This window comes from Plecotus auritus (genome assembly GCF_963455305.1).
Source record: "Plecotus auritus genome assembly, chromosome: X".
NCBI classification, from domain to species: domain Eukaryota; kingdom Metazoa; phylum Chordata; class Mammalia; order Chiroptera; family Vespertilionidae; genus Plecotus; species Plecotus auritus.
In genome coordinates this window covers 45,121,038-45,144,735 of record NC_137784.1, presented here as the reverse complement: position 1 = coordinate 45,144,735, position 23,698 = coordinate 45,121,038, and the positions used below count along the sequence as shown (strand labels likewise).

Below are 23,698 nucleotides of genomic sequence, written 5' to 3'. Positions count from 1 at the left end.
TACCTTGCCAGCCTGATCGATGCCTAACTGCTCCCCTGCTGGCCCGATTGCCCCTAACTGCCCTCCTCTGCTGGTCTGGTTTCCACAGTGGCCCTCCCCTGCAGGTCTGGTAGCCCCCCAACTGCCCTTCCCTGCAGGCCTGGTCACCCCTAACTATCCTCCTCTGCTTGCCTGGTCCCCCCCAATTGTCCTCCCCTGCAGGCCTGGGTCCCCCCCAACTGTCCTCCCCTGCTGGCCCGGTCACCCATAACTGCCCTCCCCTGCCAGCCTGTTCACCCCTAACTGCTCTTCCCTGCTGGCCTGATCGCCCCCAACTGCCCTCTTCTACAGGCCTGGTCACTCCTAACTGCCCTCCCCTGCAAGCCTGGTCCTCCCCAACTGCCCTCCCCTGCAGGCCTGGTTCCCCCCAACTGCCCTCCCCTGTAGGCCTGGGTCCCCCCAACTGTCCTCCCCCTGCAGGCCTGGTTGCCCCCAACTGCCCTCTTCTGCCAGCCCGGTTACCCCTAACTGCCCTCCCCTGCAGGCCTGATTGCCCCCAACTGCCCTCCCCTGCTGGCCTGATCACCCACAACTGCCCTCTTCTGCTGGCCATCTTCTGGCAGCCATATTGTGTCCACATGGGGGCAGCCATCTTTGACCACATGGGGGTGGCCATCTTGTGTGTTGGAGTGATTGTCAATTTGCATATTTCCTCATTATTATATGGGACTAGAGGCCTAGTGCACGAAATTTGTGCATGGGGGGGGTGTCCCTCAGCCCAGCCTGCACCCTCTCCAATCTGGGACCCCTTGGGGGATGTCCGACTGCTGCGCAGTCGGACATCCCTCTCACAATCCGAGACTACTGGTTCCTAACCAATCACTTGCCTGCCTGCCTGATTGCCCCTAACCACTCTGCTTTTCAGCTTGATAACCCCATAACCACTCCCCTGCTGGCCTGATTGACACCTAACTGCTCCCCTGCTGGCATGATTGTTCCCACCTGCCTTCCTTTGTGGGGCTGAGGGGACTGGGGGACCCTGGCTGGATGAGGCATGGCTGAGGGGACTGGAGGACTGAGGCTGGATGAGGCAGGGCTGAGGGGACTGGGGGACTCCAGCTGGAATACGCAGACCTGAGGGGACTGGGGGACTCAGGCTGGATGAGGCAGGGCTGAGGGGACCAGGGGACTCTGGCTAGATGAGGCAGGGTTGAGGGGACTGGGCACCACCATCTTGTGGCTGTGGGTGCCACCATCTTGTGTGGGCATGGCAGTCAATTAGCATATTCCCTCTTTATTGGATGTGGGTGCTGCCATCTTGTGAGGGCATGACGGTCAATTAGCATATTCCCTCTTTATTAAATAGATTTCTTTGTATAAATAACTGGTGTGATTTGCTTCTTCACTACACTCAGGTATAGTCACTGATATTCAGAAGAGGGTAAATATGTGTCAGGGGGGAAGATAATTGATGAATTTTGGATTTATTGAATGTGAGATGTCTTGAAGATAGCCAGCAAGCAGTTGGATATATGAATCTGAAACTAGAGAGTGCTAAGATAGAGGTAAATATTTAGGGGTCATGAACATACAAATAGTAGTGAAATCATGGGAGTGGATAAACCATCCAGGGAGAATATATAGAGTGTGCACAGTAAATATTTGTTGATTGATTGAGTGGGGCACCAGAAAACAGGGCTTGAGGCAATATGCTATGGGATACCTCTCAAGCCTAAAGTTCTCAACTCAGTCACTTAGCCTCCTTTAATAAATGGTGTTGGGAAAATTGGACAGATACATGCAAAAATATGAAATCAGACCACCAACTTACACCATACACAAAAATAAACTCAAAATGGATAAAAGACTTAAATGTAAGATGTGAAACCATAAAAATCTTAGAAAAAACCATTGGCAGCAAAATCTCAGCCATCTCTCATAGCAACATGTTTATGGATACATCGCCTAGGAAAAATTAAAGAAGAAAATAAACAAATGGGACTACATAAAAATAAAGAGCTTCTGCACAGCAAAAGAAACCATCAATAAAATAACAAGAGTGCCCATTCCATTGGAGAACATATTTGCCAATGATACATCCAATAAGGGGTTAACCTCCAAAATCTACAGGGGACTCATACAACTTAACAAAAGGAAGATAAACAATCCAATCAAAAAACGGGCAAAGGACCTCAATAGACACCTCTCCAAAATGGACATACAGAAGGCCAAAAGGCATATGAAAAAGTGTTCAAAGTCACTGATCATCCGAGAGATGCAAATCAAAACAACAATGATGTACCACCTCACACCTATAAGAATAACTATCATCAACAAGTCAACAAACGACAAGTGTTGGGGAGGATGTGGAGAGAAGGGAACTCTCATGCACTGCTGGTGGGAACACAGACTGGTGCAGCCACTGTGGAAAACAGTATGGAGTTTCCTCAAAAATTAAAAATGGAACTCCCATTTGACCCAGTGATCCCATTTCTAGGAACATATCCAAGAACTCAGAAACACCAATCAGAAAGAATATATGCACCACTATGTTCATAGCAGTGCAGTTTACAATAACTAAGATTTGGAAACAGCCTAAGTACCCAGCAGCAGATGAGTGGATAAAAAAGTTGTGGTACATTTACATAATGGAATACTGTGCAGCTGTGAAAAAGAATGAACGATTACCATTTGCAACAGCATGGATGGACCTGGAGAGTATTATGCTAAGCAAAAGAATCCAGTCAGAGAAAGATAAGTATCACATATCACTCATATGTGGAATCTAATAACCAACATAAACTGATGAACAAAAATATACCCAGAGACATAGAAGCATGGAACAGACTGTCAAACCTCAGAGGGAAGGCAGGGGAGGGTGGGTGAGTGGGAAAAGATCAACCAATGAACTTTTATGCATATGCGCATAACCTATGGACCCAGACAATAGGGTGGTGAAGGCCTAGGATGGAGGGGCAAGTTAGAAGAGGTCAATGGGGAAAGAAAGGGGAGATATGTAATACTTTCAAAAATAAAGATTTAAAAAATTTTAGGAACAAAAACATGACCTATATATATGCTGTCCTCAGGAGACCTGCCTCAGAACAAAAGATTTACGCAGGGTGAAAGTGAAAAGATAGAAAATTTTTTTTCTAGTGAATGGAAACAAAAAAATGCAGGAGTAGCAATATTTATATCAGACAAAATACAGGGTAGACAAAAGTAAGTTAATAACTAAATAATACAATAATAAATAAATAAATAAATAAATAATAATACAAAAATAAACACTGTTTTGTGTATTTAAAATTGTAAACCTACTTTTGCACACCCCAGTAGACTTTGAAACAAAGGCTGTAATAAGAGAAAAAGAAGTACACTACATAATGATAAAGGGATAAATCCAACAAAAGGATATAATCTTGTAAATATCTATGTACCCAACAGAGGAGCACCGAAATAATAAAGCTAATCTTGATGGACATGAAGGGAGAGATTGAGAATAATACAGTAATAAGAGGGGATTTTAACCCCCCATTGATATCAATAGATAGATCTTTCAGACTGAAGATCAGCAAGGCAACAGGGCTTTAAACAACACACTAGATCAGATGAATTTAATTGATATTATCAGAGCATTTTAACCCAAAGCAGTAAATATACATTTTTTAAGTACACATGGGACATTCTCTAGGACAGATCACATGTTAGGACACAACACAACTCTCAATAAATTTAAGAAGATGTAAATCATATGAAGCATGGAATGAAACTAGAAATTAATTTCAGGAAAAAACTGAAAACACACACAAACACAACGAGGCTAAATAACATGCTACTATAGCAATGAATGGGTTAACAATGACATAAAATAAGCAATCAAAAGTTATCTTGAAACAAATGAAAATGAGCACACAACAACCCAAAATCTATTTGACATGGCAAAAGCAGTGCTAAGAAGGAGATTCATAGCAATACAGGCCTACCTCAAGGAGAAAGGAAATGTTCAAATAAAGAATTTAACCTTACACTTAAAGGAACCAGAAAAAAAAACAAAAAACAAATGAAGCCCCAAATAAGTAGAGGAAAGGAAATAATATACATCAGAGTGGAGATAAATGAAATAGAGACTAAAAAAAAAAAATACAGAATGTCAATGAAACTAAGAACTGGTTCTTTGAAAATATAAACGAGATGGATAAACATTTAATCAGACCCATAAAAAAAGAAGAGAGCCCCCAAATAAGTAAAATCAGAAATGAAAAAGGAGATGTAACAAGTGATGCCACAAAATTACAAAGGATCATAACAAAATATTACAAATAACTATACACCAAAAAATTGGGCAGCCTGAGAAATAGACAATCTTCCAAAATTGAATTAGGGCAAACAAAATATGAACAGACTGATTACACCTAGTGAATTTGAAACAGTAATAAAAAAACTACCAGGAAACAAAAGTACTGGACAAGATGGCGTCACAGGTGAATTTTACAAAACATTCAAGGAAGAACTAATACCTATTTTTCTCAAATTATTTCAAAAAATTCAAGAGGAAGGAAGACTTCCAAGCTCTTTTAGAATTATCTTAATTCTAAAACCAAACAAACATACTACAAAGAAAGAAAATTATAGGCCAATATTCCTGATGAACATAGAAGCAAAAATCCTCAACAAAATATTAGCAAACTGAACCCAGCAATGCATTAAAATGATCATATCCTAATATATAAAAACCCTGCATCCGTCACCAATGGAGGCTCGAACAACCAGAAGTCAATCCTGCAGTCAGCACTGGGTTGCCATGGAGACCCAGTGCTGACTGCTGAGGGGGGCTGCAAATCAGGCCCTGAGAGAGGCCTGAAGAGAGAAGCAGGGTCTGATACGTAGCCTCTGTGGCAGCTGTTGATCAGCACCTGCCTCTCTTTCTCTTCAGCAGCCACGCCTCCATTTCTCTCCAGGCCTCCACCGGGGCTGCTGATCAGCCCCACCTTACTAATCAAGCCCCATTGATAGGCCCAGAGACACTGACTGGCATAGAAACCAACCAATCAGAACCAAATCTGGGTGAACTGTGAGGAGCCAATGGCTGCCTAGGAGGCAGAGCTTTTGACGCTGACTAGCATAAAAACTGACCAATCAGAATAAAATATGGGTGAAGTGTGAGGAGCCAATGGATGCCTAAGAGGCGTAACTTTTGATGCTGACTGGCATAGAAACTGAACAATCAGAAACAAATTGGCCAGCAGAGGAGGGCAGTTGGGGATGAGATCAGGCCAGCATGGGAAGGCAGTTGGGGGCGAGATCAGGCCAGCAGGGGAGGGCAGCGGGGGGGACCAGGCCAGCAGGTGAGGGCAGTTGGGGGCAATTGAGCCAGCACAAGAAGGCAGTTGGGGGCGATCTGGCTGGCAGGGGAGAGCAGTTGGGGGTGATCAGGCTGGCAGGAGAGGGCAGTTGGGGGCGATCAGGCCAGCAGGGGAGCAGTTAGGCATCATCAGGCTGATAGGAGAGTGGTTAGGGAGTGATCAGGCTGGCAGACAGGTGAGTGGTTAGGAGCCAGCGGTTCCAGATCGTGAGAGAGGTGTTTGAATGCTGGCAGTCAGACATCCCCCAAGGGGTCCCAGATAGGAGAGGGTGCAAGCTGGGCTGAAGGACACACATACCTCCCCCCCGTGCAAAAAAATTAATGCACCGGGCCTCCAGTATAACATAATCAAGTGGTATTTATTCCTGTGATGCAAGGTTGGTACAATATTCACAAATCAATCAATGTGCTACACCATATAAACAAAATTAGGGAGAAAAATCACATATCAATAGATGCAAAAAAGCATTTGACAAAATCCATCACTCATTTATGATAACAACTCTGAGCAGAGAGAAACCAAGATGGTGGCATAGGTAAACATCTAAACTGCTGCCTCTCACAACAATTTCAAAACAACAACTAAAAGACAAAACGGACATCATCCAGAACCAAAGAAAGGCTGGCTGAGAGGAAATTCTACAACTAGAAGGAAAGAGAAAAGCACACTGAGACTCAGAGGAGCTGCAGGAGGCAGAGGTACTGAGATGTGCATGTGGAGAGGACTGGCAACTGAGTACACGACTGGCTTTCTCAAGCGGGAGGGAAACAAAAGCTCCTGACTGTGCTGAACTCCAGTTCCAGGCGAGACTCTGGGGACCCAGACTCATACGGGCAGAAACTGACTGTCTGGCAGTGGGTGGAACTCGAGGGCGGCTTTCTCTCAGAGGTGCTTGCAGTGAATACCAAGGGACACTGAGACACAGGGGCCTATTAGGGCAGGGCTGATGGGAAACCAATGATGTCTGCTCCACCCTGAGACTCTGCCCCATCCAAGCTCAGCACAGAGGCTCTTGCAAGTCTTGTCTCATAAGGGTGTCTCCAGCACAGAAGTTCTCCCGGCGTAGACACAGCTGATCCTCACAGCCAATTGGCCTGGAGGTCAATTCCTCCCAGTGATACCAACAACAATCAAGGCTTAACTACAATAAGACTGTGCACACAGCCCACAAAGGGGTGCACCAAGTGTGTCCACCTCAGGGAACTGGAGAGGCTGAGCCACTGGGCCCTATAGGACCCCTAGCACACAAAGCTACTCTATCAACTCAGGGAAGCAACCAAAATGCGGAGACAAAGAAACAGATCACAAATGAAAGAAATGGAGGATAAAAAACTACTGGATATAGAGTTCAAAACCACAGTTATAAGGTTTTTCAAGAATTTTCTAGAAAAGGCCAATAAATTTAGTGAGACCCTCGAGGATATGATAAAGGACCAACTAGAAATTAAGCATACACTGACTGAAATAAAAAATATTATACAGAGATCTAACAGCAGACTAGAGGATCGCAAGAATCAAGTCAAAGATTTGAAATATAAAGAAGCAAAAAACACCCAACCGGAAGCAAAAAGAAAAAAGAATCCAAAAATATGAAGATAGTGTAAGGAGCCTCTGGGACAACTTCAAGCGTACCAACATCTGAATTATGGGGGTACCAGAAGAAGAGAGAGAGCAAGATACTAAAAACCTATTTGAAGAAATAATGACCTAAAACTTCCCCCACCTGGTGAAAGAAATAGACGTACAAGTTCAGGAAGCACAGAGAACCCCAAACAAAAGGAACCCAAAGAGGACCACACCAAGCCACATCATAATTAAAATGCCAAGAGCAAAAGACAAAGAGAGAATATTAAAAGCATCAAGAGAAAAACAGTTAGTTACCTACAAGGGAGCACCCATACGACTGTCAGCTGATTTATCAACAGAAACTATTCAGGCCAGACGGGAGTGGCAAGAAATATTCAAAGTGATGAATAGCAAGAATCTACAACCAAGATTACTCTACCCAGCAAAGCTATCATTTAGAATTGAAGGTCAGATATAGAGCTTCACAGATAAGAAAAAGCTAAAGGAGTTCATCACCACCAAACTAGTATTATATAAAATGCTGAAAGGTATTTTTTAAGAAGAGGAAGAAGAAGAAAAAGGTAAAGATAAAAATTATGAACAACAAATACATATGTATCAACAAGTGAATCTAAAAATCAAGTGAATAAAAAATCTGATGAACAGAATAAACTGGTGAATATAATAGAATCAGGGGCATAGAAAGGGAGTGGACTGACAATTCTAGGGGGAAAAGGGGTGTGGGGGTGTGGGAAGAGACTGGACAAAAATCGTACACCTATGGATGCGGACAGTGCGAGGGGTAAGGGCAGAGGGTGGGGTGGGAACCGGGTGGAGGGGAGCTATGGGGGAAAAAAAGAGGAACAATTGTAATAATCTGAACAATAAAGGTTTATTAAATTAAAAAAAAAACTCTGAGCAAAGTGAGAATAGAGGGAACATATCTCAATATAATAAAGGCCATATATGACAAACCCACAGCTAAAATCATACTCAATTGGGAAAAAGTAAAATCTTTTGCCTTATGATTAGGAACAAGATAGGCATGTTTGCTGTCAGCATTCTTATTTGACATAGCACTGGAAGTTCTAACCACATCCATCAGACAAGAAGAAGAAATAAAAGGCATTAAAATTGGAAAGAAATAGGGGCGGCAGGTCCCGTGGGCCATGCCCAGCTGCAGCAGCGCCTCTACTCCCCTGGTTCTGCGGGGTGAGCACAGCAGGGGCCAGCTTCCTCTTTGCTGTACCCAGTGGATGTTTGCCTCACAAACTGAGGGGGAGTTCTAAGTAACCCAAATCCTCAAAGAAAACTTTCCTTGAGCTACAACTATCAAAGTCACTGACATTTCAGGAGGCTGTGGGGCAATGTATGAAATCCAAATCCAGCCCTAGCTGGCTTGGCTCAGTGGATAGGGCATTGGCCTGTGGACTGAAAGGTCCCATGTTCGATTCCCAGTCAAGTGCACATGCCTGGGTTGCGGCCTTGGTCCCCAGTGTGGGGCATGCAGAAGGCAGCCAATCAATGATCCTCTCTCATCATTGATGTTTCTATCTCTCTCCCTCTCCCTTCCTCTTTGAAATCAATAAAAATATATTTAAAAAAAGAAATCCAAATCCAGTCAGAAGAATTTAAGAAGATGACTGCCCAGCAGCACCAGATGGTAAATCAGGCACTAAAAGAAGAAATAAAAGGAATGCACGGATTGCGGATATTTACCTCTGTCCCCAAATACTGACCATGCCCCGGCTGCATAGAGGCTGCTGCTTAAAACCTTGGATGAACTTGACCATTCTTTCCTAGGCATTTGCCAAAAAAAAAATTAACTATTTTGTTCATAGACATTTCCATATTATAATTATGAAAGACTATGTTATCTATTTAGATGTTAATTAAAGGCAACAGACAACTAAAAAAAATGGAAAGAAATAGATAAAACTGTCATTATTTGCAGATGATATGCCATTGTACATAGAGAACCCTAAGGATTCCATCAAAAAATTCCTAAAACTGATAAATAAATTCAGTAAAATAGCAGGATAAAAAAAAGTAATATTCAGAAATTGGTCATGTTTTTTATTGATTTTAGAGAAGAAGGGAGAGGGAAAGAGAGATAGAAACATCAATGATAAGAGAGAATCATTGATCAGCTGCCTCCTGCACTATCCCTACTGGGGATCGAGCCCACAACCAGGGAATGTGCCCTGACTGGGAATCATACCATGACCTCCTGGTTTGTATATCAATGCTCAGCCACTATGCCACACTAGCCAGGTTAGAAATTGGTCCCATTTTTATATAGTAATAATGAACTATCATAAAGGGAAACGAAGAAAACAATGTCATTTATAACTGTGTGAAAAAATACCTAGGAATATATTTAATTAAATAGTTTAAAAGACCTGTACTCAGAAAATAGTAAGATCCTGAAGAAAAAAATGGAAGAAGATACAAATAAATGGAAATATGCACCATGTTCATGGATAGGAAGAATTAACATAAGTAAAATGTCTAAACTACCCAAAGTGATCTACAGATTTAATGCAATTCCTATTAAGATACCAATGGTATATTTCACAGAATTAGAAAAAAAATATTCCAAAATAATTATGGAACCACAAAAGAATCCAAATAGCCTCAGCAATCTTGAAAAAAAAGAACAAAGTTGGAGGAATTATGCTACCTGATATCAAACAATCCTTCAAGGCCATAGTAATCAAAATAGCATGGTATTGGCATAAAAACTGGTATATAGATCAATGGATCAGAATAGAGAAAGCAGAAATAAGTCCACACCTATATGATCAATTAATATTTGACAAAGGAAGGAAGAACATACATATAGGTGTGGATTTATTTCTGGTTTCTTTATTCTGTTCCATTGATCTATATGTCAGTTTTTATGCCAATACCATGCTGTTTTGATTATTATGGCTTTTAAGTGTCTATTCAATAAATGGTGCTGGGAAAATTGCCAGATATGTGCAAAATAATTAAACTAGGCCACCAACTTAAACCATATACAAGAATAAACTCAAAATGGATTAACAACTTAAACATAAGTTACAGAACCATAAGAATACAGGAAGGAAACATAGGCAGTAAAATTTTAGACATTTCTCCTAGCAATATTGCAGCTATATTCCTCAGACAAGGAAAAAATAAACAAATGGACTACATCAAACTAAGAAGCTTTTCCAAAGCACAAGAAACCATTAACAATATGAAAATAGAACCCACTGAATGCGAGAACATATTTGCTAGTAATCATCTGAAAGGGGGTTACTTTTCAAAATATATAAAGAAATTATACTACTGAACATCAAGGCAACCCAATTAAAAAATGAGCAAAGGACATGAATAGCCATTTCTCCAAAGAGGTCTACAGATGGCCAATAGACATATCAAAACATGCTCAATGTCACTAATAATCAGAGAAATACAAATTAAAACCACAATGAGATAATCACCTCATGCCTGCCAGAATGGCTATCATCAATAAATCAACAAACAACAAGTGTGGGTGATGATGTGGAGAAAAGAGAACCCTCGTGCACTGTTGGTGAGGATGCAGATTGATGAAGCCATTATGGAAAGCAGTGTGGTGTTACCTCAAAAAATTAAAAAAGGAACTTCCTTATGACCCAATGATTCCACTTCTGAGGATTTATTCAAAGAAACCCAAAACATTAATTTGAAAGTGTATATGCATCTCTATGTTCACAGCAGCATTATTTATAATAGCCAAGATATGGAAACAACCCTAGTGTCTAGCAACAGACAAGTGGATAAAAAGTGTCTGTAGATATGTGCAGTGGAGTATTACTCAGCCATTAAAAAGAATGACATCTTGCCACTTATGACAGTATTGGTGGACCTAGAGGGTATTATTCAGTGAAATGAGTCATTCATAAAGAGACAAACACCATATGATTTCACTTATATGTGGAATCTAAAGAACAAAGTAAGCAAACAAACAAAATTAAAACAGACTCAGACATAGAGAGTGTACTGGTGGTTGCCAGAGTGCATGAGGGTTTGGAGGACTGGGAGACAGAGGTGAAGGGGTTAAGAAGTACAAATTAGTAGTTACAAAATAGTTATGGTTACATAAATTACAGCATAGGGAATCTAGATACATAAAAGGCTAAGTGACCGACTATCCGACCGTCTGACCGACCAACCCGTGGGCTTGTATGATGTGCACTGGAAATTTAAAAATAAACATTGACTCGCACATGCACGATACATATAAAGCTCTCCCTGGCGTCAATCACACGCTTGTGTTTCGATCTGTCATTGTCCATCATGAATTTGGTTGACACTTCTATTATAGAGAAAGGGTGAATAGCGATATTAAAATATTTCTTCTAATCAATTTCCTTTCATTGTGCACGAATCTGTGCATTGGGCCACTAGTATAATCAATAATAAGTGACAACTATGTATGGTTCCAGTTGAGTACTAGAAATATCAGGGCTAACAATTTGTAAAGTATATGATTGTCTAAACACTATGCTGTACACCTGAAACCAGTACAAAATAATATTGAAAGTAAACTGTAATTGAAAAATAAAAATTGAAGTTAGAAAAATGTAGTGTAGAAATATATACTAGAACATTATTCAGCTTTATAAAAGAAGGAAAACTTTCCATTGTGACAGCATGAATAAATCTGGAGGGCTTATGCTAAGTGGAATAAACTAGACAGATAAAAATAAATACTGCATGATATTACTTATATGTGGAATCTAAATAAAACATCAGGCACATAGAAAGAGAGACTAGAATAATTGTTGCTTGGGACTTGGGATGAGGGATCTAGGGAGTGGCTGATATAAAGGAACAAACTTTCAGCTACAAAATTGTTGGAGAGTGGGAATTTTTGAGCACTACTGAGGCCGTGGACTATGCCCCAGATAGAGTTGTCAGTGCTGCCACCAGGCCAGGCCTTGAGATACGGTCTCATGGCCCCTTCCCAGCACGTAGGCCTTCTTTCACAGAACACTGTCAGCTTTCTGAAGAACAGGATGACCCTGTGAATAACATGGCCGTCAATGGCATGATCCTGACGTTGCTTAGGAAAAACTGTTTTGTCTTGGGTTACTTGCTCTGCAAAAACAGGGTGTGGTTAATGTGCTTAAAAGTGGTCCTGCACAAAGGGTCGGGGCTGCTCTCTGGACTCCCTGTGTGGAGAAAAGCAGAACAGTCGCCAGCCAGCTGGCTGGCCAGCTGGCCGGCTAATAAAGGCTCCCTAAATTTTAATTTGGTCTGGGCTCCAGTGGTCTTTACTTGCGCTCGCTCCACAACAAAAATGAATAAGGCCTGGTGACTATAGTTGATGACTGTGCCGTTTAAGGGAAATTTTCTAAGAGAGTACAACTTGTGTTTCCACACAAAAAAAATATGTATGGTGATGGGTATGTTAAGTAACTTGATGGTGGGCATTCTTTCACAATATATGTATATTTCAAATTACCAGGTTGTACACTTTAAATATCTGACAATATTATCTGTCAATTATGCATCATTAAAGCTTAAAAAGAAATGATATATCCACATGGAGCCAAACTGTCTCCCACATATAACTTTCTAATTATAGTAATATGAAAATAACTTCACAATGGAAAAAAAAGAATAAGCTGTTTATTCTATAGAATCCCTTATAGGTGATCAATTGCTTTTCTCTTGCTGTTTTCAAATTTCTCTCTTTGTCTTTGTCTATTGCCAGTTTTATTAAAATGTATCTGATTGTGGGTTTCATTCACATTATCCTACTTGGAATTCCTTGATTTTATTGGCTATATAGAATTATGTTTTTCGTCAAATTTGGGAAGTTTTTAGCTATTATTTCATCAAATATACTTTCCTCCCTTTGTTTCTTTCTCCTCCTTTTGTGATTCCAGTAAGATGTCTGGTGGTCTGCTTAATGGTATATGTTTCATTCTTTTTGTATGCTTCTCTGACTGGATACTTCAATATTGATAGTGTTCATACATCATTTTCCTGATTGGTGTCCTTTAGTTCTTTATCCATGGTTTCCTTTATTTATTTTTTTTTAGTATATTTAAGACAGTTCTTTTAAAGTCTTTGTTTAGTAAGTTCAATGTCTTGGCTTGCACAGGGATGGTTTTTGTCAAATTATTTTCTTTTACTAGTATTTCTTTTTTCAATTGAATTTATTGGGGTGACATTGATTATTAAAATTATATAGGTTTCAGGTGTGCAATTCTATAACACATCATCTATATATTGAATTATGTGTTCACCACCCCAAGTCAAGTCTCCTTGCATCACCATTTATGCCCCTCTGATACCTCTTCCACCCTCCTTTCCCTCTGGTAATCATCCTACTGTTGTGTCTGTCTATAAGATTGGGCCCATTTTCTTGTTTCCTTGTATGCCTTATGATTTTTTGTTGTTGTTGAAAAGTGAACATTTAAATATTATATCATGATAATTCTGAAAATATGATTACCATTATTCCCCCAGGGTTTGCTCTTATGTCTTTCTTAAAACTGTCACAGTCTGTATAGTGACTTTGCCTGACTATTTTTGCAGAGATATATTTCTTCTTGTGTGTGGCCACTGAAGCTTAAGTTTCTTAGTTTTTTTCTACCTAGTGTGAACATATTTCTGAAAATGTCAGAAGCTAAGCAAGCAAGCAAGCAAACAGAAAACACTCATGTCTTCTGTTTTTGCAGATTGGCTGTGTGCTGGGCCCTTTCTTCAACACATAGACTGCACATTTTAAGCATTGAAAGTAGGAATTAGTCCAAGGTGAAAGACTGAGGTCTTTCCAAGTTTTTTTCTTAGCATGCATCATGCCCTATGTACATGTGTGGCTTTCTAAATTCCTTCACATACACAGGTACTTTTCAATGTCCTAAATGCCCATGGAAACTCTCTCCCAGTCATTTCTCCAAGGAGTCAGGATGCCTATTTCATATCTCAGTAGTCTTTTGCCCAAGCCATCTGTGGGTTGTTCATTAGCCTATCTTACAATGTTTACAAGCAATGCCCAGGAGAATCCCAACTTAGGCAAAACAGAAATGAACACCTCAAATCAGTCTGTAAGTTAGCCCCTAAGGATATTAAAATGAACCTATATAATATTTGCAAATAAGGTCTGTAGTGCTTCTTCTGGAACCAGGGACCAGGGTCCCCCTCTGCAAATCCAGTTGCTATCTTCAAGACTATTGCCAAGCTGGGTAGGAGGTGGGGTGAGGGATCGTAAAAACTCTACAAACTTTCCTACAAGAATTTCTCACAAGAATGTCTTACTACTCAGCCATAACAAAAGATGAAATATTGCCATTTGCAACTACATGGATGTATATTGAGAATATCATGCTAAGCAAAATAAGTCAGATAGGAAAAAGTCAAGAACCATATGATTTCACTCATATTTGTTATATAAAACTGAAAGTAACAAATGAACAAACAAGACAAACAAACAAAAACTCAGACACAGACAACAGTGTAGTGGTCACCAGAGAGAAGGGGATGGAGGTAGTAAAGGGTAAATGAGGTCATATACATGGTGATGGAAGGAGATTGACTTTGGTTGGTGGGCACACAATGCGATATACAGATGATGTATCTTGGAACCTATATGATCTTATTAACCAATGTCACCCCAATTAATTTAATTAAGAAAAAATAGTTTCCCGATTGAAATTCTCTTCATTGCTTTAAATCTATGACTCTTTTCCAGAGTTCTGACAAAGTTGATTCTATATGTTTTTGCATGTTTTTCAATGTTTCTTTAAGGGTGTGGGAATGAGTTCGCCTACTCTGTCATTTTCTTGATGTCACCTAGAATTTTTTTTTAAAGACATGGGCATTCTGAGAAACTGATTTTCTCTCACCCTCTATGAATCCTATGAAAAGCCTGATTGATTTTGACATATCATTCTTACTTTGGCTGCTAAGAAACTCAGAGATAGATTTGTGGCTATCACTAGCAATTATGCAATAATTTATTTTTTGTCCCCATCACTGGCATTATCATATTTTATGCACTTACATTCTATTTGTTCCTATTTATTCTTTCATTTTATCATTTTTTTCAATGTGTGTATCTCTGTAACTTCATGAAATTCTTTTTGTGGAAGGAAGTGAGATATAAAGATGGGGATATAATTAAATTCCAATATTTTTATTTACTACTTGGCCACCTTAAATATGGGAAAAAAATTATCTTAAGTATCTGTTGCAATCCTGTTGCTTTAACACTATATCATTGCTTCAGTGAAAAAAAGCCAAGCAGATCACAAAAAAGCATGTCACATTTAGTAATGCATGATTGTAAAATGCGTTCCTGAACCTGCTTTCAACCATGAAATATAAAAGATAAAGGTAAACTCAACAAATTAGCAATCCAAAAGAGTGCAAGGTGGTTATTTTTTAATTTTTGACAGTATTACAGATATCCAGTATTTCCCACACCCTTTGCCCACTTCCACCCAGGCCCTGTTCAACCCCAGGCCTTCACAACACTATTATTTGTACCAATGGGCTATGCATATATGCATATATGTTCTTTGGTTAGTCTCTTCCCATCCCCCCCAAGCCCCTCTCCTCAGAGATCTGTTAGTCTGTTTCATGCATCCAGGCCAGTGGACCTATTTTTTTTCCTCACTTTATTTTGTTCATTAGATTCCACATATAAGTGAGATCATGTGATATTTTTCTTTCTCTGACTGGCTTATTTCACTTAGCATAACAATCTTCAGGTCCATCAATGCTGTCACAAAGGGTAACAGATCCTCCTTTTTCAGACACATAGTATTCCATTGTGTAAATGTACCACAGGTTTTTTTGTTTGTTTGTTTTTAACTTTTTATTACAGAAACTTTCATAATTCCAAAAGTAAACAGATTAGTATAATAAACAAATAATAACCCCACAAACCAAGCACTCAACCTAACAATTGTCAATACAGAGCCAATGTCATCTGTGCACAGATGTACTCCTCTCTCTACTCTTCCACAAAACACCGAATTATTTCAAAGCAATTATAACGTTTTACATGAAATTCGTTGGTAAGTATCTGTAAAATTTAAGAATGCTATTGAAAAAACTATACACAACCACTTAACTATATTAACAATAATTTCTTACTACCAAATAGTGTTCAAATTTCCCTTTCTTATCATTTTTCGTTGTTGTTGCCTTTCTAAAGACTTTAATTTTTAGAGAAGGTTTAGAGCCACAGCATATTAGATTTCCCATATACCCCTCAACACCACACATGCGTGGCCCCATTATGAATGTCCCCAACCAGAGTGGTACATTTGTACAATTGATGGAGCTATATTAACACATAATAATCATAGTTTACCTTTGATTCACTCTTTTTTCCCTTTATTGATTAAGGCATTACAAATGTGTGCTTATCTCCCCATAGCCCCCCAACCCCCCCAAATCCTGCCTTCACCCTCACCCCCTGTTCTCTGTGTCCATTGGTTATACTTATATGCATGCATATAAGTCCTTTGGTTAATCTCTCCCACTTATCCCCACCCTCCACTACCTTCCCTCTGAGGTTTGAGCAAGTGATCTATGCTTCTCTGTCTCTGGATCTGTTTTTGTTCATCGGTTTATGTTGTTCATTATAATCCACAAATGAGTGACATCATATGATATTTATCTTTCTCTGACTGACTTACTTCACTTAGCATAATGCTCTCAAGCTCCATCCATGCTGTTGCAAATGGTAGGAGTACCTTCCTTTTTACAGCAGCATAGTATTCAATTGTGTAGATGTACCAAAGTATTTTAATCCACTCATCTGAACATGGGCACTTAGGCTGGTTCCAAATCTTAGCTATAGTAAATTGTGCTGCTATGAACATAGGGGTGCATATATCCTTTTTGATTGGTGTTTCTAGTTTCTTATGATATATTCCTAGAAATGGGATCAGTGGGTCAAATGGGAGTTCCATTTTTAGTTTTTTTGAGGAAACTCCATACTGTTCTCCACAGTGGCTGCACCAGTCAGCATTCCCACCAGCAGTGAAGTAGGGTTCCTTTTTCTCCGCATCCTCACCAGCACTTGTCATTTGTTGATTTGTTGATGATAGCCATTCTGACAGGTGTGAGATGGTACCTGACTGTCGTTTTGATTTGCATATCTCGGATAATTAGTGATTTTGAGCATGTTTTCATATGTGTCCTGGCCTTCCTTATGTCTTCTTTAAAAAAGGATCTATTTAGGTCTGTTGCCCAATTTTTTATTGGATCATTTATCTTCCTTTTGTTAAGTTGTATGAGTTCCCTGTAAATATTGGAGATTAAACCCTTATCTGAGATAACATTGGCAAATATGTTCTCCCATGCAGTGGTCTTTCTTGTTGTTTTGTTGATGGTTTCTTTTGCTGTACAGAAGCTTTTTATTTTGATGTAGTCCCATTTGTTTATTTTCTCTTTAGTTTCTATTGCCCTAGGACAATCCGGCCTGTTCGGCTGTTCTATCTGGCCTGCAGAGCCGAAAGAGCAGAGGGTTCTCTTGCTCTCCCCTCCGCTCCTTCACCAGCAGCAGTGTTAACATGGCAACGTTGGGAAACACGGCTGCAGCTCCTTCTTCTGAGTGGGCGGATTTATATCCGCCCATTCAGTAGAAGGAACAACCTCTCAATCTTCCAGAGGCTCCTTGTAATGCCCACGGACGCATCCCCCGACATCACCCTGGGAATGCGTAGACACCTTATCGTGGTGATGTAGGGAGACACGCCCCTGGAGAGCACAGTATCAGAGCATTAGCTAAAAAAGAGACCAACAACACTGTTCCCACTGAAGTTGATGTTTTAAAGAGCAAAAACCTTTCAACCCAGTCTACATTGCCATCTACATCTACATCCCTGGCATAATTTGGAAGTTGCACTAAAGAAAATGTTTCATTTACTGTTTACACATTTTGTTCTTTTCTATTTGTTTTAGTTTTAAATTATTTTATTATATTTAAGTTTAATTTGAAAGGCTTTTGTACCTTTCCTTTGTTAGGCAATTTTATTTTGCCTTTGCCATCTTCAATATAAGGTATGTTATTGTGCTATGATTCCTCCATTTTTTGAAGTTTCAAATTATAATAATTAGTGTTTACATTCTTCTTGTTAAAATGTTTGAAATGAATAAAACTATTGAAATAAAAAAAAAAGATCGTACCCTTTTATGTAATGATGTTTACTTTGAATTTATATTAGTTCACACAAACACTCCATCCATGCTTTTGTTCCGGCCCTCTGGTCCAGTTTAAGAACCCATTGTGGCCCTCGAGTCAAAAAGTTTGCCCACCCCTGCTGTAGATGTTGGAGATTAAACCTTTATCAGTGATAACATTTGCAAATATGTTCTCCCATACAGTGGGCTTTCTTGTTGTTTTGCTGATGGTTTCTTTTGCTGAGCAAAAGCTTTTTATTTTGATGTAGTCCCATTTGTTTATTTTCTCTTTAGCTTCCATTGCCCTAGGAGCTGTATTGGTGAAGAAATTGTTTTGGCATATGTCTGAGATTTTGTTGCCTTTGGATTCCTCTAATATTTTTATGGTTTCCTATCTTACATTTAACTGCTTTATACATTTTGAGTTTATTTTTGTGTATGGTGTAAGTTGGTGGTCTAATTTTATTTTTTTTGCATGTATCTGTCCATTTTTCCCAACACCATTTATTGAAGAGACTGTCTTCACTCCATTGTATGTTCATGCCTCCTTTGTCAAATATTAATTGAGCATAGTGGTTTGGCTCGATTTCTGGGTTTTCTATTCTATTCCATTGATCTATATGTCTGTTCTTGTGCCACTACCTGGCAGTTTTGAGAACAGTGTCTTTGTAATACAGCTTGATATCTGGTATTGAGATACCTCCTACTTTGTTCTTCTTTCTCAGGATCACTGCACCTACTTGGGGTCTTTTTTTATTCCAGATGAATTTTTGGAGAGTTTGTTCTAGATCTGTGAAATATGCCATTGGTATTATTTTTAATTTATTTCAGTTGTTTCTTTCTTTATGCGACCACCAGAAATTTTATTTTATTTTAAATATATTTTATTTATTTTTAACAGAGAGGAAGGGAGAGGGATAGAGAGTTAGAAACATCGATGGGAGAGAAACATTGATCAGCTGTCTCCTGCACACCTCCTACTGGGGATGTGCCCCCAACCAAGGTACATGCCCTTGACTGGAATGGAACTTGGGACCCTTCAGTCTGCAGGCTGACTATCTACTGAGCCAAACCGGTTAGGACTATGCCATTGATATTCTAATGGGGAGTGCATTGAATCTATAGATTGCTTTGGGTAGTATGGACATTTTAATGATGTTGGTTCTACCAATCCATGAACACGGTATGTTCTTTCATCTGTTTGTGTCTTTCTCTCTCTTCTTTCAACGTCTTGTAGTTTTCTGAGTAGCAGTCTTTTACCTCCGTAGTTAAGTTTATTCCTACGTAGCTTAATTTTTTTTGTGTGTGAAATGGTAAATGGGATTGTTTTTTAATATCTCTTTCTGTAGGTTCACTATTGGTGTATAAAAATGCCATAGATTTCTTGGCGTTAATTTTGTATCCTGCTACATTGTTGAATTCATTTATTAGGTCTAATAATTTTTGATGGAGTCTTTAGGGTTTTCTATGTACAATATCATGTCATCTGCGAATAATGACAATTTCCTTCTTCTTTTCCAATTTGGATGCTTTTTTTTCTTCTTTTTGTCTAATTCAATGGCTAGTACTTCCAGTACTATGTCGAACAGAAGTGGTGAAAGCGGGCATCCCTGTCTTGTTCCTGTTCTTAAGGGAAATGTTGGCTGTAGGTTTGTCATATAAGGCTTTTATTATGTTGAGGTGTGATCCTTCGATTTCCAGTTTGCTGAGCATTTTTATCAGAAAAGGGTATTGTACTTTGTCAAATGCCTTTTCTGCATCAATTGATATGATTATTTGATTTTAGTCTCTTAATTTGCTTATTTATGTATCACCATTATTGATTTGCAGATATTGTACCAGTCTTGCATCCCTGGAAAAAATCCCACTTGGTCATGGTGTATGATCTTTCTAATGTAATGCTGGATCCGGATTGCTATAATTTTGTTGAGGATTTTAGCATCTATGTTCATCAGGGATATTGGCCTGTAATTCTCTTTCTTGCGGTGTCTTTATCTGATGTTGGGATTAAGGTAATGCTGGCTTCATAGAAAGAGCTTGGAAATGTGCCTTCCTCTTGAATATTTTGGAATAGTCTGAGAAGGATTGGTTTTAATTCTTCTTTGAATGTTCAGTGAAACTCCCATGTGAAGCCATCTGGTCCAGGGCTTTTGTCTGCTGGAAGCATTTTGATTACTGTTTCAACTTCATCAGTAGTTATCGGCCTATTCAGGATTTTTTATTCTTCCTGACTGAGTTTTGGAAGCTTGTCTTTTTCTAGGAATGTGTTCATTTCATCCAGGTTGTCCAGTTTTTTGAAGTAGAGTTGTTCGTGGCATTTTTTTTTTAATCCTTTGTATATCAGTGGGGACAGTTGTTACTTCACCTCTTTCATTTCTGATTTTGTTTATTTGGGTCCTCTCTCTTTGTTTCTTGGTGAGCCTGACTAGAGGTTCATCAATCTTGTTTATACTTTGAAAGAACCAGCTATTGGTTTCATTGATCTTTTGTATTGTTTTTTTGTTTGTTTGTTTGTTTTTTGTTTTTGTCTCTATGTCGTTTATTTCTGCTCTGGTTTTATTATCTCCTTCCTTCTGGGTACTGTGGGCTTTTCTTGTTGCTCTCTTTCTTATTCTTTAAGTTACAAGGTTAGATACTTTATTACCATTTTTTCTTGTTTTTTTTTTTTTTGAGGTAGGCTTGTAGATCTATGAACTTCCCTCTCAGGACTGCTTTCATTATGTCCCATTGATTTTGCATTGTTATGTTTTCATTGTCATTGGTTTCCAGGATTTTTTTTATTTCTTCTTTGATCTCTTTGGTAACCCAATAATTATTTAATAGCATGCTATTTAGCCTCCAAGTGTTTGATTTTTTCATTGTTTTTATTGTAGTTGATTTCTAGTTTTATGCTATTGTGATCTGAGAAGATGTTTATTATGATTTCTATCCTCTTGAATTTGAAGAGACTTTGCCTCTGTCCTAATATGTGGTGTATCTTTGAATATGTCCCATGTGCACTTGAGAAGAATGTATATTCTGTGGCTTTGGGGTGAAATATTCTGAAGATGTCTATTAGGTCCATCTGATCTAGTGAGTCATTTAGGATTGCTATTTCTTTGCTGATTTTTTGTTCAAAGGATTATCCAGTGGTGTCAGTGTGGTATTAAAGTTTCCTACTATGACTATAATGCTATCAATCTCTCCTTTGATATCTCCCAGAAGTTGTTTAATGTATTTGGTTGTTCCTGTATTGGGTGCATATATGTTTACCAGAGTTATATCTTCTTGTTGAATTGCTCCGTTTAGTATTATGTAGTGGCCTTCCTTATCTCTTGTTATGGCCTTTACTTTGAGGTCTATTTTGTCAGATATAAGTACTGCTACCCCAGCTTTTTTTTTCATTTCCATTTGCCTGAAAAATTTTTTTCCATCCCTTCACTATCAGTCTGTGTGAATCCTTTGTTCTGGGGTAGGTCTCTTGCAGACAGAAAATATATGGGTCGTTTTTTCTTATCCATTTAGCTTCCCTATGTCTTTTCATTGGAGCATTTAATCCATTTACGTTTAATGTTATTATTGATAAGTACTTGTTTGTTGTCATTTTTATTCTTAATGTTTGTGTTTCTTCTTGCCTTTGTGTTTCTTCTTTTTACAGCAGTCCCTTTAGCATTTCTTGCATTGCTGGCTTTATGGTAATAAATTCTCTTAGCCCTTTATTTGTCTGTGAAGCTCCTGATTGCACCTTCGATTTTGAATGATAGCCTTGCTGGGTATAGTATTCTTGGATTCAGTCCCTTGCTTTGCATCAGTTTGTATATTTCATTCCATTCCCTTCAGGCCTGGTGTGTTTCTGTTGAGAAATTAGTTGATATTCTAATGGGAGATCCCTTGTAGGTAACTTTCTGTCTCTCTCTGGCAGCTGTACCAGTTTTTTATCCACTCATTTATTGATGGGGACTTGGGCTTATTCTAGATCTTAATTATTATAAATAACGCTGCTATGAACAAAAGGCTGCATTGATGTTTTGGGTTTCTTAGGATATATTCCCAGAAGTGGGATTTCTGGGTCAAAAGACAGTTCCATCTTTAATTTTTTGAGGTAACTCCATACTGTTTTCCACAGTGGGTGTAACAGTCTACATTCCCACTAGAAGTGTACTGGGTTTCCTTTTTTTTCACAATCTCACCAGCATTTGTTGGTTTATTGATGGTAGCCATTCTGGCAGGTGTGTAGTGATATCTCATTGTAATTTTAATTCTATCTTTCTGATGATGAGTGACTTTGAGTACTTTTTCATATGTCTCTTGGCCATTTGTATGTCCTCTTTGGAGAAGTGTCTATTCAGGTCCTTTGCCCATTTTTTAATTGGATTGTTTGTCTTCCCTGGTGTTGAGTTGTTAATTATTCCAATCAATGAACACAGTATATGCTTCTACTTATTTGTATCTTCCTCTATTTGTTTTCAATGTCCTATATTTTTTGAGAACAGTTGTTGTTTTTTTACTTTGTGATTAAATTTATTCCTAGGTGTTTTTTTTTTCTTGTTGCAATGGTAAATGAGATTTTTTTTTTTTTTTTTTTAGTTTCTCTTTCTGAGAGTTCATTATTGGTGTATAAAAATGCCACTGATTTCTGGAGGTTATTTTTGTATCCTGCTGCTTTTCTGGATTCATTTATTAAATCTAGAAGGGTTTTTTTGGTAGAATCTTTAGGGTTTTCTATGCACAATATCATGTCTTCTGCAAATAATGGCAATTTCACTTCCTCCTTTCCAATTTGGATAACTTTCATGTTTTCTTCTTGTTGGATCGCTGTGGCTAAGGCTTCCAATACTATGTCGAATAAGAGTAGTGAAAGTGGACATCCCTGTTTTTTCCTGATGTTAAGCGAAATGCTTTTACTTTTTGCCCATTAAGTATGATCTTGGCTGTAGGTTTGTCATATATGGCCTTCATTGTGTTGAGTTATGATCCCTCTATTCCCACCTTACTGAGTTTTTACCAAAAATGGGTACTGAATTTTGTCAAATGCATTTTCTGCATCTATTGATATGATCATGTGAATTTTATCCTTCAGCTTGTCTGTGTGATGTGTCACATTTATTGATTTCTGAATATTGTACCAGCCTTGCATCCCCAGAATAAATCCCACTTGGTCATGGTGTTTGATCATTTTAATGTATTGCTGGTCTGATTTGCTAATATTTTGTTGAAGATTTTACCACCTATGTTCATCAGAGATATTGGCCTATAATTTTCTTTATTTGTAGTGTCTTTATCTGGCTTTGAAATTAAGGTAATGCTGGTCTCATGGAAAGAGCTTAGAAGTCTTTGTCTTGAATTTTTTTTGGAAATAATTTGAGGAGGATAGGTGTTAGCTCTTTTTTGAATGTTTGGTACACCTCGCCTATATAGCCATCTAGTCAAGGAATTTTGTTTGCTGGGGTTTTTTGAATACTGCTTCAATTTAATTAGTTCTTATTGGTCTTTTCAAGTTTTCTGATTCTTCCGGTTTGAGTTATGGAATAGTATGTGTTTCTAGGAATTTGGCCATTTCACCCAGGTTGTCAAATTTGTTGTCATATAGTTGTTCATAGTATTTTCTTACAATCCTTTGTTTTTTATTGATGTTAGTTATTACA

The 23,698-nt window shown here is 38.6% G+C and overlaps 1 pseudogene across 1 annotated transcript; it reads left to right on the top strand.

The window, feature by feature from the left end:
- Positions 1–8,080: 8,080 nt before the first annotated feature.
- LOC308240111 (bolA-like protein 3) lies at positions 8,081–8,649 on the top strand (annotated as a pseudogene). The gene is made up of 2 exons: positions 8,081–8,299; positions 8,533–8,649. The product of its transcript is annotated as a bolA-like protein 3 (transcript).
- Positions 8,650–23,698: the final 15,049 nt, after the last annotated feature.